We start from the raw sequence: 15638 nt of genomic DNA on the forward strand, positions 1-15638 counted from the left end.
AAAGAATTGAATTAACTAGCAAGTCACACTTCTGAGTGGCTTTTGAGAAAAGTAGTGTTTAAGTAGTGTTAATGATCCTGTCTGACTCTTTCTGTTTCTCCACATGGTTAGGCGACTTCTTGGTACGGTGCTAGGTTAAAACTACACTTTGTGCTCTGCCAAGGCTGTTTTAACGGGATGTTGTCCATATGTATCATACATGGGGGCTAACAGAAGGACTCAGAGCAGTCTGGCTTACTTTTTACTTTATATGATTAACATTTTCAGCAGATTTAGTGCTGCTAGGTTCTGTGGGAAAAATCCCATTGCACTATTACAAGTGTTTCATAGCTGTTTGTGCTGACATCCAGCACTAATTGGTTTTTGGCACTTTGGAGGACATTTGAATTCAACCATCCACTCTGTAGATTTGTCTGGGAGAGTACTCTGTAGCTCCATGCAGTCTACACACAGATAGCCCCTAATTAGCCTCTCTGGAGGTACTTTCCCACAGCTACCAGCAGAGCATTATGTTGTCTGTGTAAGCAGGAAGCATCAGGCTAATTTAAAGAGCTTTTTCTTGATACAGAGAGTACCTCAGAACTTTTGGTTCACAGCTGGACTTCTGCTAATGAATACATTAAAAAAGAAAACTAACCAAATTTGTTTATTTGTTAGAGAAAAGTTCAGCTAAAATCTTGGTGCTTTAAAGGCAGGACTTTTCAGGTTTGCTTCAGATCACCTAAACTTGCCAGGTGAGTGCTATTCTATGTCTTTACTTAATGCCACAGAAAGAGACTGAGAATGCGAGCTAAAAGACAAGACAAAGGCATGTGCATGCTGGAGGTGTTACTCATGTTCCTCTCAACACAAGAGGAATTTTACATTTAACTTTCCAATATTAGAGTACTACTTCTGAGATTCATCTGCCTGGCTCTAGAGCCATAAAGAGCTTACAGGTACCACAGGGGGGCTGTTCAGGACATCTACAGGAGGTTCCTCCACTCATCTGCCTTTTAGCCTGTCATATTACATGCTGTATGCAGGCATCCTGGGAAGACTGTTCTCCAAAAGTGTCCTACATGAACCAGTGTAAAGACTGATTTCTCTTCTCTTCCCACCCTGTGTCAATGGCAAGACAAAGAGACGTCTAATTCAAGGTAACGAACAAACATGTGACTTTGCAGCTCCTAGAGATGTGAGAGGTTATTCATAGAACAGGAAGAGGGTAAGAACTCCGGGATTAAATCTGCCTTCTGGATGATGTGCCATACCAAGGGACATAGCAGAAGTATGAAGTAAAGCTAAGAGTAAATGAGGGGGCTTATGTTCTCAAGTCACCAGCCTGCCTACTGAAAAATAAAATCTTTGGTTAGGCCAGTGGTGGTTGCTCAAGATGGTGTGGGTCAGCTGTGCCCCACGTAGTTGGCTTCAGGACAAACTGGGGCACAGACGGGAGGAAAATCTTTGCGTGCAAAATGTTCCACTTGTAACCAAGCCAACTTGGACTTCTTTGTACTGGGGAAGAGACACAGCATTTACAGGGTAGCCAAGAATGGAGGCCAGAAACTTTGGCATTGTCCTGCTGACTGTCCAGATTTTCAGTGACATAATGGCACAAATCTTCTCTTAGGAATTAGCTCTCTTGCTGCCTGATCTTCTATTTCCATCCTGTGTGTAGCATGAAGAATATGCTGTGGGAATAGAAACAAGAAACAAGTCTGTTTTCTTCATTTTAGATGCTATTTCCGGTTCTCTTCAGGGGAATGCAGCTGCAGATGTAGGTATACTCAGTAAGGGGGGATGAAGAGAGGGAAGTTTCCCATGTTGCAAGTGATGGAGAGCTGTTGTTTCCCCCAAACTCTGTAGATAATGCAATAGCAGTGTGAGGAACTGAGAAAGAGTTTCTGTTTGTTCTGTTTAGCTAGAAGATTTGTAAGATAAACCAGGCTCCCACTACTGCTCACAAGAACTCACAAAGGCCAAAGGCTCAAAATGTACAAACTATCAGGGAAACAAAACAACGAGGTAGGTGGCAAAGTAAAGTAGATTATAATTATTCAAGTTGTTTCAGAAAAACAAAAAAAAAAAAATGGAAATAAAGGCCTTTGTTAATAATTACTTTCCTCCTTTTTACTTCGTTAAGGCTGCTGAAGAACCTTCAGCAGACTAGATAAACATGCTAGGAAAACCAACTGAAGAAAATATTTTCATTCTATACGTGTGAATCTACTTAAACTCAGCAGAGAAAACAAATCCTAATGAAAACAAAGTATAAGTATGGAAAATTCTAATTCAGATTTTAATTGTGCTGCATCTGCAACAGCTGTAATGCAACTACCACAGAAAATAATTTACTTCCATTCTCTGAGCTGAACTTCTTTTTCATTCTCAGTTTTGCCTTAAAGAATATGGTTGCAATTTTCTTATTCTGAATGCAGATATTACCACTGAAGTATCTCCAAATTCTCTCAATTCACTGGGCACTGGAACAGCTGTTTACAAAGCAGTCTGTATCATCCAAAGACCTCATGAGACAAGCATGCAAATTTGGTTCCTATTCACAGTGGGGAAAAAAAAGCATAGTTGCAAAATGTTGAAGAAAGTGCTCTTTTAATATAAGCCATTTCTTCTCAGAACAATATGACTTTGTTCAGAGTTAAGTGTTTCAAAGGAAAACTAAGAAAGCTGATATAGTTACTTGGGAATGGTACATTTTGCCGTTCCTTCCTTTTCAATGTGTGTGAAGGACAAAGTCTCCTCTTTCCAAGTAGGAAGGATGACTCAGAAGGAAGGGTGTCCACTTAGGGTCTGACACCTCTGGGTCATGTTCCTTACTGTGTTGCAGACTTATTGTAGAAGTTTACATACAACATCTAGACCTAGCTTGAAACTAATGTCAAAATGCAACCCTGAAGCATCACTAACATTCATAAAATTCTTGCAGAGTTTTAAGCACTGGTAACTTTTCCCTGTGCATAGGTGATATTCTCAAGTGGTGATGGGCATGTTGAAAGGATATGTTACTTACAGAAAGGAGCAGCCGAAGAACAAAACTTTCTGGGATGGCTATGTGTTTTTTTCAAATGCAATAAAACAATGTTTGGAGTATCATTCTGGGCTTAGATCATCACTGTGCCTTATTAAAAGAAAAAAACGTTGACCTATATCTCCCATAAATTGAGAGATGAACACCAGGCTCTGGAATGTCTTGTAGTGTGTTGCTCACAGTCCATTTTTGGAGCTGTTTTGCTTGTTCATTTTTTATCTCTAAATAATTAAAATATTAATTATGTCTAAGAATGAAGAAAGAAATCAAGAAGCTGACTTTCTAAGCCACTTGGCAGGCAAGAGAATTAAAATTAAAGTCTCGTTTTATTCTGTGTACTTTCCAGCTCACCGTTCTATACACCTTCACAGAATTACAGGATTATTGAGATTGGGAAGGACCTCTGGAGACTAGTAGGACAGAGGTTCTTTGAAGCTGTAGATATTGCACGCAGGCTATACCTAAACGGCAGGAAAAGCAGATCTCACAGCTCCCATACTCTTTTGTCCAATCTACCTGCATTCTGGTTCAATGTTAGGGTGAGATTTAGGTGTGTACTTTTCTCATCCTCACTTTCCCTCTCCTATTGCATTTACACAGAAAGAAGCCCTCAGAATAACACAGGCTGAGAGGACCCTGGGTCCTCATTTGTGAAGTGAGGGAAGTGCAACATTACCAAACAGCAACACTTAATGTGTTTTCCAAGGATTTAGCCCTTATGAAAGTGTCAGAGGAGCAATCATTTCTGCTCAATTCATTTCTTTCACTTCATACTAAGTAGTACATAACAAACTTAATTTAATGTTTGAGCCTCCCACTTTTCATAACACAGAGGTTTTCTGTAAGTGTGGCTTACAGACTTTCTGCTTTCCATCTCATTTCCACACTTTGGTGCCACTGTAGGTACAATCACCAAGAAAAGAGGGAGAGCTGTAAGAGGGGCATTTGTCTTCATCCTGTTGTTGAGGAGGATGTCCTGGGAGCCTGAGATCTGCATCACAGGCAAGCCCTCCCCAGAGCAACGAGAGTTGCCATGACTCTGCCTCTCCCAGCATCACTGGAACACAAACACGATCAAGCTTCCTTCTTCCAAAGATAACCTCTTTTCTTTCCGCTACAGGCTGATGATAGCTTCATATACGATACATTGTAAATCTACACATCACTGGCCAGAACGGAGTCTCAAAAGGGAATTAATTTTGTGGGAAAAGACCGAGAGAGCTGTGCTCTTTCTCGGGGGAGAGGAAAACATTTCATGCTGAGCTAAAAGCTTGCATTTGTTATTTTTAGTCAAACATTAATAAATGTTTCTTTTGGCAAAGATAAAAGCAAGGACATGAGAAAAGAAATACATGAAAAAAAATAATTTCATGTTGAGGGAACAAGTAGGTAGATAATAGAGAGGCTCTAGGGGAGTAAAAACACAAACACTTTCCTACATTTTATGTGAATATTCTTTTTGTTGATTTTATTCCAGTACTGAGCAAAACTAAAAATAAGCTACTATTTGTTTATGAGGGAGGGCTAGCATTTTTTCCAGTTGTGTTAGACAGCACATTTTCTGTCTGCAGTTACAAGATTCAGACCAGATACAGTTTTGATTTAAAAAAATTGTGATGGGAGAAGGAAGAAGAAAGAAATATGACATCACTAATATTTGTTGCACTGATAGTGCAGTCAAAGGGAGATTGCCAAGATATTTAGCAAACCTTGGTGTCCAAAGAAATCGTAAGGAAATGCTGCAAAGGAGCAACCATCTGCTGGGGAGGCTGATGGGAAAACTCTTTACCATAGCATAACGTGCATGGAGAAAGAGTGTTTGCTTGCTGAATGAGTACAATGAGGAAAAAGAAAAGGTGAATATATGACTATAAGAGGGAAAGGAGCTTTGCAATATGGTCATTGAGAAAACAAATATTTCGTCGGGTATGCATACCAGAAAAATCTGAAGGCTTGTCCATTGAGGCAGCTCTAATGAGATCACCTGATATATTTCACAAATCACTTCCAAGAAGCAACTAAATTTTACAGTCTGTCTCTGAAAAAAAAAAAAAAAAAAGAAATGATTGATTCAGTCTAAATTAGTTTTTTAATTGAGCTATCTATAGTGTGTGAGGACATTCCATGAATGGAGACAGTCTTCAACAGAATAATTGATTGCTCACGAAAATTTCTCTTCTTCAGGGTTAAACATGTACAAGGACACTTAAATCCTTTCTTTGATCCAAAAAACCCACAATATCCTTAGTGAGCTATAGAAAGGAAGAAAGATATCAAATTTCATAATTTTAATTTATGACAATAACACAACTCTAGATTATTAATGTAAGCAAGATTTTTTTTGCTGTGCCACAGAGTAAAACATATGAAAATTGAAGGTTTACAGGTCAGAAGAATATGAAATTGTTTGAAACAAAATCTTAACAATCCAAAGACCAAAAGTCATATTTCAGGAGGTTCCTTAAATTCCATTCTAGGTCCAGAACTATTCAGAGTTTTCCATATTACAATCTACACTGACCTCAGGGGATAATTATGAGGAGACATGCCAAAGTTGAAAAGATTACTAATGCTTGGAAAGATAGAAATAAATCAAATAATTAGGATGATACTCAACAAAAATAAACATTTCTTCTCCAAGCAGGATATATGGCAATTACAAATGAAATGATTTCATCAATCAGATACTTCCTGTTGCACCACTGGCTAGAATTGCTTACAAACATAACAATTTCTTTAAGTAAGAAGTTGTGATTGCAAATGTATAACATATGATGACCTAGTACTTGTAATCTTATTCCAGGCAAAATTCACACACGAATTTAATCATGCAAAGTAGGTTTGTGAAAGAACTGACTCTGCAGTCCAGATTATGAATATTCATTTTATTACCACGTAATAGAAAAGGAGTTAAACTTACAACAGTCATGAAAACTTCTTATAAAATCCAACATACCCGCACTCTAGCGAGTAGAATGTGGCAGGCCAAGGAAGCATATATGATGGAAAGAGCAGGGATTTCTTCATGGTTTTTCATGAGGTGCACCATTTTATTCATCTGGTTTGCAAAAAGCAGAACATAACCATGCAAAATGGAGAGAATTGCTTATGATTTTAATTTGATCAGCAAAATATTGTAATTCATAATCACGTCTTGCATCCCACCTGTCCCTCAAGCATTCATTTAATTAAATGTTGTCAAAAGTTGAGTGGAATTTCACCCTACTTCACTCTAAAAAAAGATCTGACCCCAGGTTGGAGATACCATAAACCAGAGAGCAAACTGTTGTGTAGGTAATTAGTATTTGTCAAAGGCAAAGACTAAAAAATATTTATTACTTGGATGACAGTTGTTTTCTTCCCCCAGTAGTTCAGGGTCCATGTAGTTAAGCGCCAGCAGAATGATGGATACACGTGCTACTCTCAGCATTTACACCCAGGCAGTGATTGATTAGGCATGAGAAAGGAAAAGAGCAGATAAGTCTCACACCCAGCCAAAGCCATTCAATTTAGTAAGGAAACAACAAGAGCAAGAAGAAATTCAGTGGGTCAAAGTAGGTCTTTGATTAAATTCACAAAACGAAAAGGTTGTCAGTCTATGCTTGAGGTAAAGAGCGAAGTCCATACTTTCTTTAAAAAGTTCAAAATTAGAAGAATCGCATCTTTATACTGAGGTTGAAGGGGAGAATTGGTAAATGAATTGCTTCTTGAAGACAATCAGATACAAAAAAATTTTAAAAAAGGGAAAGTTTATATAAATTTTATTTTTATATGATGAAATTATAAGAATTAATTTTTGCATGCTATGAAGATATTCTTCAGAAAATTCTTTTTTTCCCCCCCTTCTATTCCCTCTAAATTCATCATGAGCAACTGGAAAGTTAGTAAGTTCATGACATCAGATGAAGTGCAGGTGTTTCCTTGAGGGAGAAACAATTATTAAACTACCACCTAGTTTTTAATATACTAGGGACTAGAAAAAATAGCACTATTAAAAACTTTGTTTTCTATTTTGTTAACACTTTTATGAATTACAATTAAATGTAATACCAGGAATAGAGCTGTGAGGAAAAAAAAATAGTGTCTGTTAGAGACTCAAACTCTCTGCGCTGTTTCGGAAAAGCCTGAGATAGCTCCCCAGCCAGTTCTTACTTAATCACAGAAACTCTTCTAACTGAGCCAGGAATTACTAAACTTGACACTAAAGATATATAAAGCATATAGTAAAATAGTATAATCCTTTTACCACCCAGAAATTACATTTAAAATAATTAATAGTTTACTTTGGAAAGGTCCTTTAGAGACCATCTGATCCAAACGACACTCAAAGCAGGATTAGCTTTCAAGGTTAGTCCAAATTTAAATTAAGATTAAGGTTGCTTGGAACTTTGGCTGTAAAGTTGCTGATTCCAGGTCTGGTTTACTCATTCAAAAAAACACAAAACCCCATCATTAATGTCCTGAGGAAGTATTCATAGAGATTTAAAGTCTCTTAAGTGTTACTTCTAACTCTGTCCTTCAGATACAACAAAAATATGAAAGATCACAAGGGCACAAATCTGTTGCTGAAATAATCACCAAAAGTCTGCTTGGGGTAATTCACAATCACACAGGATCCAAGCGGGAATTGTGTCCATCTTGGTGGAGGACACTTAGCAGCAATACTGTGTAGCCCAGCTGCTCTAAGTGAACTGCATATCCCCATCCTCTCCTCTAGAACTCTGTGTTCTACCAAACCTAAATGAGCTGAACCCCTCATCACCTCCTGTAGCCCAGCTGCTGTCACCCTTCAGCATGCTCCAGACCATGCAGGGAGAGGCCACTGCCTTGCTCACAGCACTCCATGTGTTTGCCCCCCAGAGATGCCGACATGCCTTTCTGGAGTGGGATGGCCAGTCTTTACCCTAGAAGTAGCTTCTTTTATAGCATTTATCAAAGATTTAATTCAGGGAAAGAGCATTGACTACCTCCTTGATCTTCTGTGCCTATCCATGGAGTAGATTTTGTGTCTCAGCCATATTGCCAATAGTTAGCTCTCTTTAGATATATTTAATTGCATTGCTCTAACATCCTTCTGTAACATTCATTTCCTGTGTCATTTGAATGGCTTCTCCCTCCTTATTAATTGAAATTATTCCTTTCACTTGAAATTCCTGGGCCAAAATTGAGCTTCCTTTATAATTTCAAGCAATAATACCAGAAGGTTGAAAGGGTTCAAAAAGCTGTGTGCATATATTTCTGCATGCTGCATTCCAAACAAACTGTCTGCTCTCACTGGATATTCATAAAACAGGAGTTTAGCAGCAGTATTGTCTCAGCTAATCTAAGGAAATCCAGCAAACCTTTGCATTAGCTGTAAAACAGCCCCCTGGTTTGTTCTTTACTGACAATCCTTTTATAAGTACTGCTTGTGTTTTTAACTCCAAATGTTATTGATTTTTATCTGATATCTAAAAGGGTACAAAGCCCAATACCTCTCAGATTGTATCTTCAGCTCTTAGCTGGTTATATTGTGTGATTTGTATTGATTTGAAGGAAAAGAAGCTAACAGCAGCACTTGTTTTTAGATCAAGAGCGGTACGTATCTTGAAATTCTATTCCCTTTCATGGAAAGAAAATATGTGATCTGAAAAGTTATTTATTTCTTTAATTTATTTTCCACAGCAGTCTTGTTGAAAACAAAGCCAAACTGTGTTTTGTGAGATGATAAATAGCAAAAGTTCATGCTCCAATCATCTCCAATAATTTACACTTATGGAACAGGACAAGTGCTGATGGTTACACAGAGAAATTACACTCTTAATGGACAAAGCCTACTATGCTCTTAATGAATACAGTATTTTGTTACATGCAAACTTCCATACTACTTCAGAGAATTAGTAGTGTGCTGGAAATTGATGAAACAATAATTAGCGAGAAATAAACAGAATAACTATGTGGAATAACTATTTATGTACTTTGCTCAAGCCTTATCACACCTTAACACAACCAAACAAAAATATATAAGCTGCTGATCTCAGATGGTGAAAAATACTTCATAGTGGCAGTGCTACCTTCTAGTGGGGAATTCTGCAGAAAAAGTAACACAGCTGTAGTTTGCATTGGTATCCAAAGCAGATTGGTACAGAAACACCAGAAAGTACAGAAAAGTAATTCACAACCTTTTACTAGAGATGTACTATATAGAAATGAAAAAGCCTAAAACAGAAAACAGTTTTCAAAGTGCTGATGCAAATAAGGTGAGAGTTCAAAGAAACAGTAAGAAACAGTTTAGACCATGTTACTGGTGCCTGTTTTGCAAGAAATATCCTGCCTCACATTGTCAGCAAGGCTGCTTTCTGCCCCTGGCTTTATCCAGAACCATCTTATAGGCAACATCAACTTCTGGGCTGGAAGTTCAACCTGCTGCTGGAATAAGACCTCATCCAGTACAACTGACCACTTACAGCTCTGGGCTCCTGACACAAAGTGTTGGGTGCTGTCAAACTGCTGTCACCTCATGCCTGAGCCCAGCAGTCCCATTAGTCCAGGCTGGAGTCAAGGCTGGGTGCCCCAACCGGCCTGGGAAGGACTCTCCTGAGGATGGAGCTGAGGTGCAGCACCATGCAAACCCCAGCTCTCTGCACAACAACGTTTTTTTGGAAGATGAGAAGCTGAGACAATTCAGGAAACATTGTAATATTTCTGATGATTTTTGCTTTCTCTGTAGGATGAAGTGTTCATGAAAAGAGAAGACATTAGTGTTCACCTAGCTCTGGAGGATGTGGGAATATTCCAGCTGTTCAGACAGAATCTCTAAACACATTTGGTTCTGAATATTCAAATTTTTTTAGCAGTGCTTTTGAATGTGTTAATTGATTCTCACAAAAAATATGTATAAAAGAATATATCAACTAAGTAAAATAATTTGTAAATATTTTTCATAGTTTCATTTGCTATATGAATAGCAAATATGAATATATTATATGCATATTAATATCCATAATTTTCATCTGCAATGTCAGTTGCTTTGGCTGTTTCTGTGTCAAATAATTTGTCTTTCTTTTTCTATCACATAAACTACATGAGCATTTTTGAAATTGCTGTCCCATTTATTCCTTGATGGGCTATAATAGTCCTAATCAATATTGTGTTGGAGTCCATTTGGCCCACTGTGCTGTCATTTCTGCAGTGAATGGGAGCCATTTGCTGTCTTGCTGTCTCATACAAAAATAAAAAAAGAGATTTATACTTTTTTTATTCTTGCAGTTAACTCTGCTTGTTCTTTGTGTAGAAAGAAAATAAGAAAAAGTGGGGTTGGATTTTTTCCTTTTTTTTTTTTCCTACTAGAAATCAACAATATGTTTTCTGTAAAAATATTGGATAGGAAGGGAAAAGCTGAAGAACATCCCACCTGCTGGATACCTTCAAAAAATTTGTCATTGACTATCTTCTATAAATTAGGGGTTCATACTTACAGCTGAAAGTGATTATTTTCTGCTGTATCCATTTTACATCCTTGGAATATCATGATGGACATAAATTTGCCTGGATCTCAGCATTAATATAAATTGATTTGTTATAGACCCACCAATTGGAAGACAGGAAAGCTTTTCCTATACTTTTTAAAAGTGTTTCCATTTCTTATCTCATTTCATACCAAATGAAATGAGAAAAAAACCAAAAAATTTTCCTTTTTAAAAATAAAAAAACTATGAATGCCAAAATAAAATTGTTTCCCAGAATCATTTCATATTGTCCTGAACATGGCATACCTCTGGATTGAATGTCAGATGGAGAACAGAAAGTTCAGAAAGCTAGGTTTTGCTGAATTTTTATGAACAATTGCATTTAAAGACAAAAACAGAAAGGAGGAGATCTTAAACTAGAGCTTCCAGCTCTGGATTCTTTTTTCAGTTTCTCTTTCTGCACCACTCTCAAATATTCCTTCAGGCTGAGTGTTCTCAAGGGTGTAGAGTCGCAGCTTAGGCAGAATCACAGAGACCTGTCAATTCTGAGTTTGTTAATTTTGGATTTACAATGCACTACTGTCTGGTAAAAAGCATGTCTGTCTTTTCCTCTCTTCTATAAAAATTTTCTGTGTTGGTCCATGATGACTATGAAACTTTTCAAGGCTTTTTCTGCAGTTTGTATCACTTACAGACTTTTCCACTACCTGTACCCTTCTTCCTCTGCAAAAAGCCTTCATTCAATGTCTCCCAAGCTCAGTTGGTCACCTTTACAAGTTTTTGTGTACACACAAGCAGATTAACTATGGCCTATTTTCCCCAGTGCACTGGAAACATAAAAGGTTTCTTCACCACAACCCTGTATTCTGCCTCCTTACAGATACAAACAATATCATACTATTAACTTTCAAACATCAACTAGCCATTGTCAGAGTTCTCAGCCTCCGCAATGCCCTTAGTACTTCATTATCTCTGCTTTTTATTAAGTTCCTTTTCTGGTTTGTAGAGATCTGTATTCCATCTCAAGAATTATTTTCTTTCCTCTTTTCCTTTCTCGGCCTTTCCTCACTTTGGTATGTCATACAATGTTCATCAAAATTAATCTCCACAGAAAACAAAGGCATTTAAAAGACATTTTAAATGTTGTAAAATATGTAGCCAAACCACATGATAGAGTAAGTCTTTATGGAGTTGAATACCAAAAATTAGTTGTTCATTTTCTGCCTCTCCCTCCTTCCATAGTTTTCAGAGAGATTTTTAATGATCACATAACGGAGTCTCAAAAGATACATTCCACATTCTTTGTTACACATCTTTTGACCTCATGCACCTCTTAGATTTTTCTCATGTCCGCTCTGCCAAACAAGTCACATTAAAAACAAAGCTTTGTTTCTGGCTGTGATTTACAAATTTCTGGTGACTTCAGTATGCAGGACTGCAGGCATTTGCTCACTCGATTGGTTTTCATTGATTGTTTTGATGCTTTTGCTTCCCAGTAGGAATGCAGTACTTCAGTGAACAGTCATCCAAAGGAAGGCAAAGTTACTCTTCATGTCCATGGGAAAGATTCTTCTATCAGATGATACAGATGATCTTTTGGCTAAGGATGTTAGTGAAACCTGCTCATATTAGAACTTGAGTCTGCTTATTTTTTTTTTTTTTTTTTTTTTTTCGACTTGCAGCAATATTGTGCCCCATTAAGAAGACACAAACTGTTAGGTCAACCTGTCTAGCATAAAGATGAAATTGTTAGGGCAAAACTCTTGGTGAAGGAGACCTACTGAGGAAGGCAGCAGAATCAGAGCATGACATGGATGCTTGCAGCTCATACCAAGAAGAAACCTATTAAAAGCAACAGGGAACTTGCATAAACTTCTTCCTTAGCAGCATATTTTTTAACTTTAATTCCACACTGTTCATAATGGATTTGATTCTACAGTTGCTCCTTCTCTTTACCCTCAAACCTACATTCCAGTGTGTCTGTGCTCTGCAACCTAGTAAGCAGGTAGAACACCCTAAAATTGATGTTTCTTAATTTTTAGAGAAGTTTCTAATTTGCCATAACCATATGCTATGCATTCATGAACTGCACAAACACATATTCTGATTTGGAATCTTCCCTACCAGCAGAAAATTGTCTTAAAAAGGCTTTACTTAGACAGAAATTGGTGACTCCTGTGAACAGATAAGATTTGACTCTGTGGACAATGCCATTTTGCTCATTGGAAGTTTGGCTTAAAAGCATTTCAGTATATTGGAAGTCTTGTGTGTGTTGTGACATCTGCATCTTTCACCTGTTCTATATTTTCAGAGGTTCCTGCTTCACACTGGCAAAAGGAGCCATCTTCGCAAACCCTTTGAAAAGAGACTTGGCATGAGAATCAAGGAGAATCAAATAAGCCAGGTCATGGCACATTTTAATAGCTTTAAGATCAGATGGAGCTTGGCCTTTACAAGTCTCATTTTGGAACAATTCATTATTTTTCTTCCTGCTTCTGCAAATAGCTGATGTCAATCACTCAAATGCACATCTAAATGTGCAACTAAGCCACGAAAAATATAACTGCCAGAAGAGAGACTGAATATTATGATTCTGTCTGTTTGTCTTTGAATACTAGTATTGATTGAGGAGTCATTCTCCAAACGTTGTCTGAAATGAGGTTTTCATCTTTTCTTGTCTTTTTGGACAGGCAATGCTATTTTTTCCATTGAATAGAAACAGAGTAAACCAAGACTGTACTGAAAGTTCCTAAGAGTTAGGTGTCAGTTGTTTGAAAGAATTCTTGAGAATATATTCAGGTTTTTTGAGGGGCATTTCATAGGCCATAAAGGTTATTGTTTCTGACTAAAAGGAGGAAAGGGAGGTTTAGTGAAGGAAAGGATGGGAGAAGGTACATATTGAGACCATTTGAGTAGAAGTCATAGTAACATCAAATAAGGGAACTGGTAATTTTCAGAGATGTTTTGAGAGAGATTCCAAGAAGAGCTTCAACAAATTTATTTTGAGAAGAACCCATAGCAAAATCCCTAGATACTTTTGTACCCATTCATTTCCTGAAAGAAAGATTTTCATAGTACAAATTTTCAAGAAAGGTTTTCACTCATTTACCCATAACTGTTATACTTGCAGGCTATCTTTGTGCCGAAACGTTGTCTGTACAATCTTTAGATGAACAAGAAAACACCACTCAGAGATAAATTGCAGAAAATTGTTTTTCCATTAGCTGATAATGTCCAACTGACAAGTTTGATGGCTAAAGGATAAAACTAGGAATGAAAACAAGTGCTTCATGCTGTAGAAAAAAGCAATTGAAAAGAAAGTGTCACTCTTCATTTGTTGAAAATCACCCATTTCTAACCAGACTGGATTTGCAAACACCAAGGATCTCAGCAGCTGAAGATTGAACACTTCTATGCTTTACCATCAGGCCATTTTTTTATTGATGGAGTCAGATAAGAGAAAAAGAATGACAGCAAAGACTAATATAAGATAAAAAGCCTTTTGAAAGCTGCTCAGAGGTTTTAAGTCTTCAAAATAATCCTTCTAGAAGTGAGTTAGTATGCAGAAAGCTGAGCAACAGTTGAATTCATTCTAACATTCTGCAAGTGTGCAATACAGAAAGCTTCCCATAACACCTACAGTGAAGATTATCTGCCCCTTTCGAGGTCAGAGAGCCTCTTCATTATTTAAAATACCAACAACATTTTAACCCTTAGTGATAAAGTATCCCTCATGTGGTGCCTGGCGTTATTTTCTCTAAGTTTGAATGAAAATATGACAGTTGTATTAAATGACTAATGGCATAGTAATTTGTCATTACCATACATCATAAGATTTGATTTTATGGCATTCTATTTCATCAATTAAAAAAAAACATTTGAAATTAATCACAGAGAAACTAGAGTTTGCATATTTGTATCCAACCTGAGGGAGAGCAATTTCAAATGGTAAATATTAAGACCATGAAAAAACATTTATATGCATTCATAATTTAATTTTGTCATATTCTGCAGTGCTGTTTTGGAGCACACTGTGTGCAAACAAAAACAATGAGCAGAAAATCACTGTTTGAATGTTAGGATTAAACATTAATACAATGAAAAATGATTGTTTCCGTTAAATTACAGTTCTCTGACAATTAGTAATTTTGTCCTGTTTTGTCAGGTTTTGCAAATAGTGTCTCTCTTTGTTACTGTATTAACAGAAATTTTTGACTTAGGTTTTCTCCCATTAATAACTAATTACTGACAAAGATCAATCAGAAAGTGTCAAACATAATGCAGCATTATTACTGATGAACAAATTGACTATCAGCACTTGCTATAAGATTCTTCTTTGGAATTTGTCAAGATTATTCTTGCCCATCAGATACAAAAATATATTTCCTGGTCTCATTTATATACATGCATTGTAGAGTTTGGCATCAAAAATGAAAACTTCTCAAAGCATATTTAAATCAAAGGTAGCTTTCTAACCCAACCATTGCTGCAGTTAAATTCTTCTCATTCCTCCTTTTGTCTTGACAGCCTCGGAATGCTGAGAAATTACATTACTTTCCTTCAAACTATTAAAATGCAATTTGCCAGGTATCACATTTTACAATACCCAATGCAATCTCTATTATATCATTGTCAGAAAAAAAGACATTTAAAGCACAGACCTTCAAGCAACCAAGTCCAATGGGCCAAAGGGGAAAGAGAATTACGTAGAAAGGAAACATAATTTGATATCTGAAATACTGACTATGCAGAAAAGGTGGATAACTCTTGTCACATTCACTGTGTTCCACTTGACTTCCTGAGTTTTATGCTATAAAAAAAAAAAAAGGGAAAACCAATATTTTTAGATTATGAATATTTCTGAAATATTTAAAGTGAGTCAGACAGAAAATGAAACAGAAGGTGAGAAATATACTAGAAATGAGATGTGATTAGAGAGCATTATTTTTCATGGGGAAGAATTATAAATTTTAGGAAAGGAAAAAAATTTGCTCATGGATGTCCTATTTTTGAGGGGGTCTACAGAATTAATAAATATCTGTTGATCAGGTAGTCACAAAAACATTGACACTGGAAGGGACTTCTGGAGGTCAGCTGGTCCAACCCCCTTTTCAAGCACGACTACCCAGAGCTGGTTTCCCAAGACCATGCTGAATCAGATA

This window comes from Sylvia atricapilla, chromosome 1, assembly GCF_009819655.1.
Source record: "Sylvia atricapilla isolate bSylAtr1 chromosome 1, bSylAtr1.pri, whole genome shotgun sequence".
Classification (NCBI taxonomy): Eukaryota; Metazoa; Chordata; class Aves; order Passeriformes; family Sylviidae; genus Sylvia; species Sylvia atricapilla.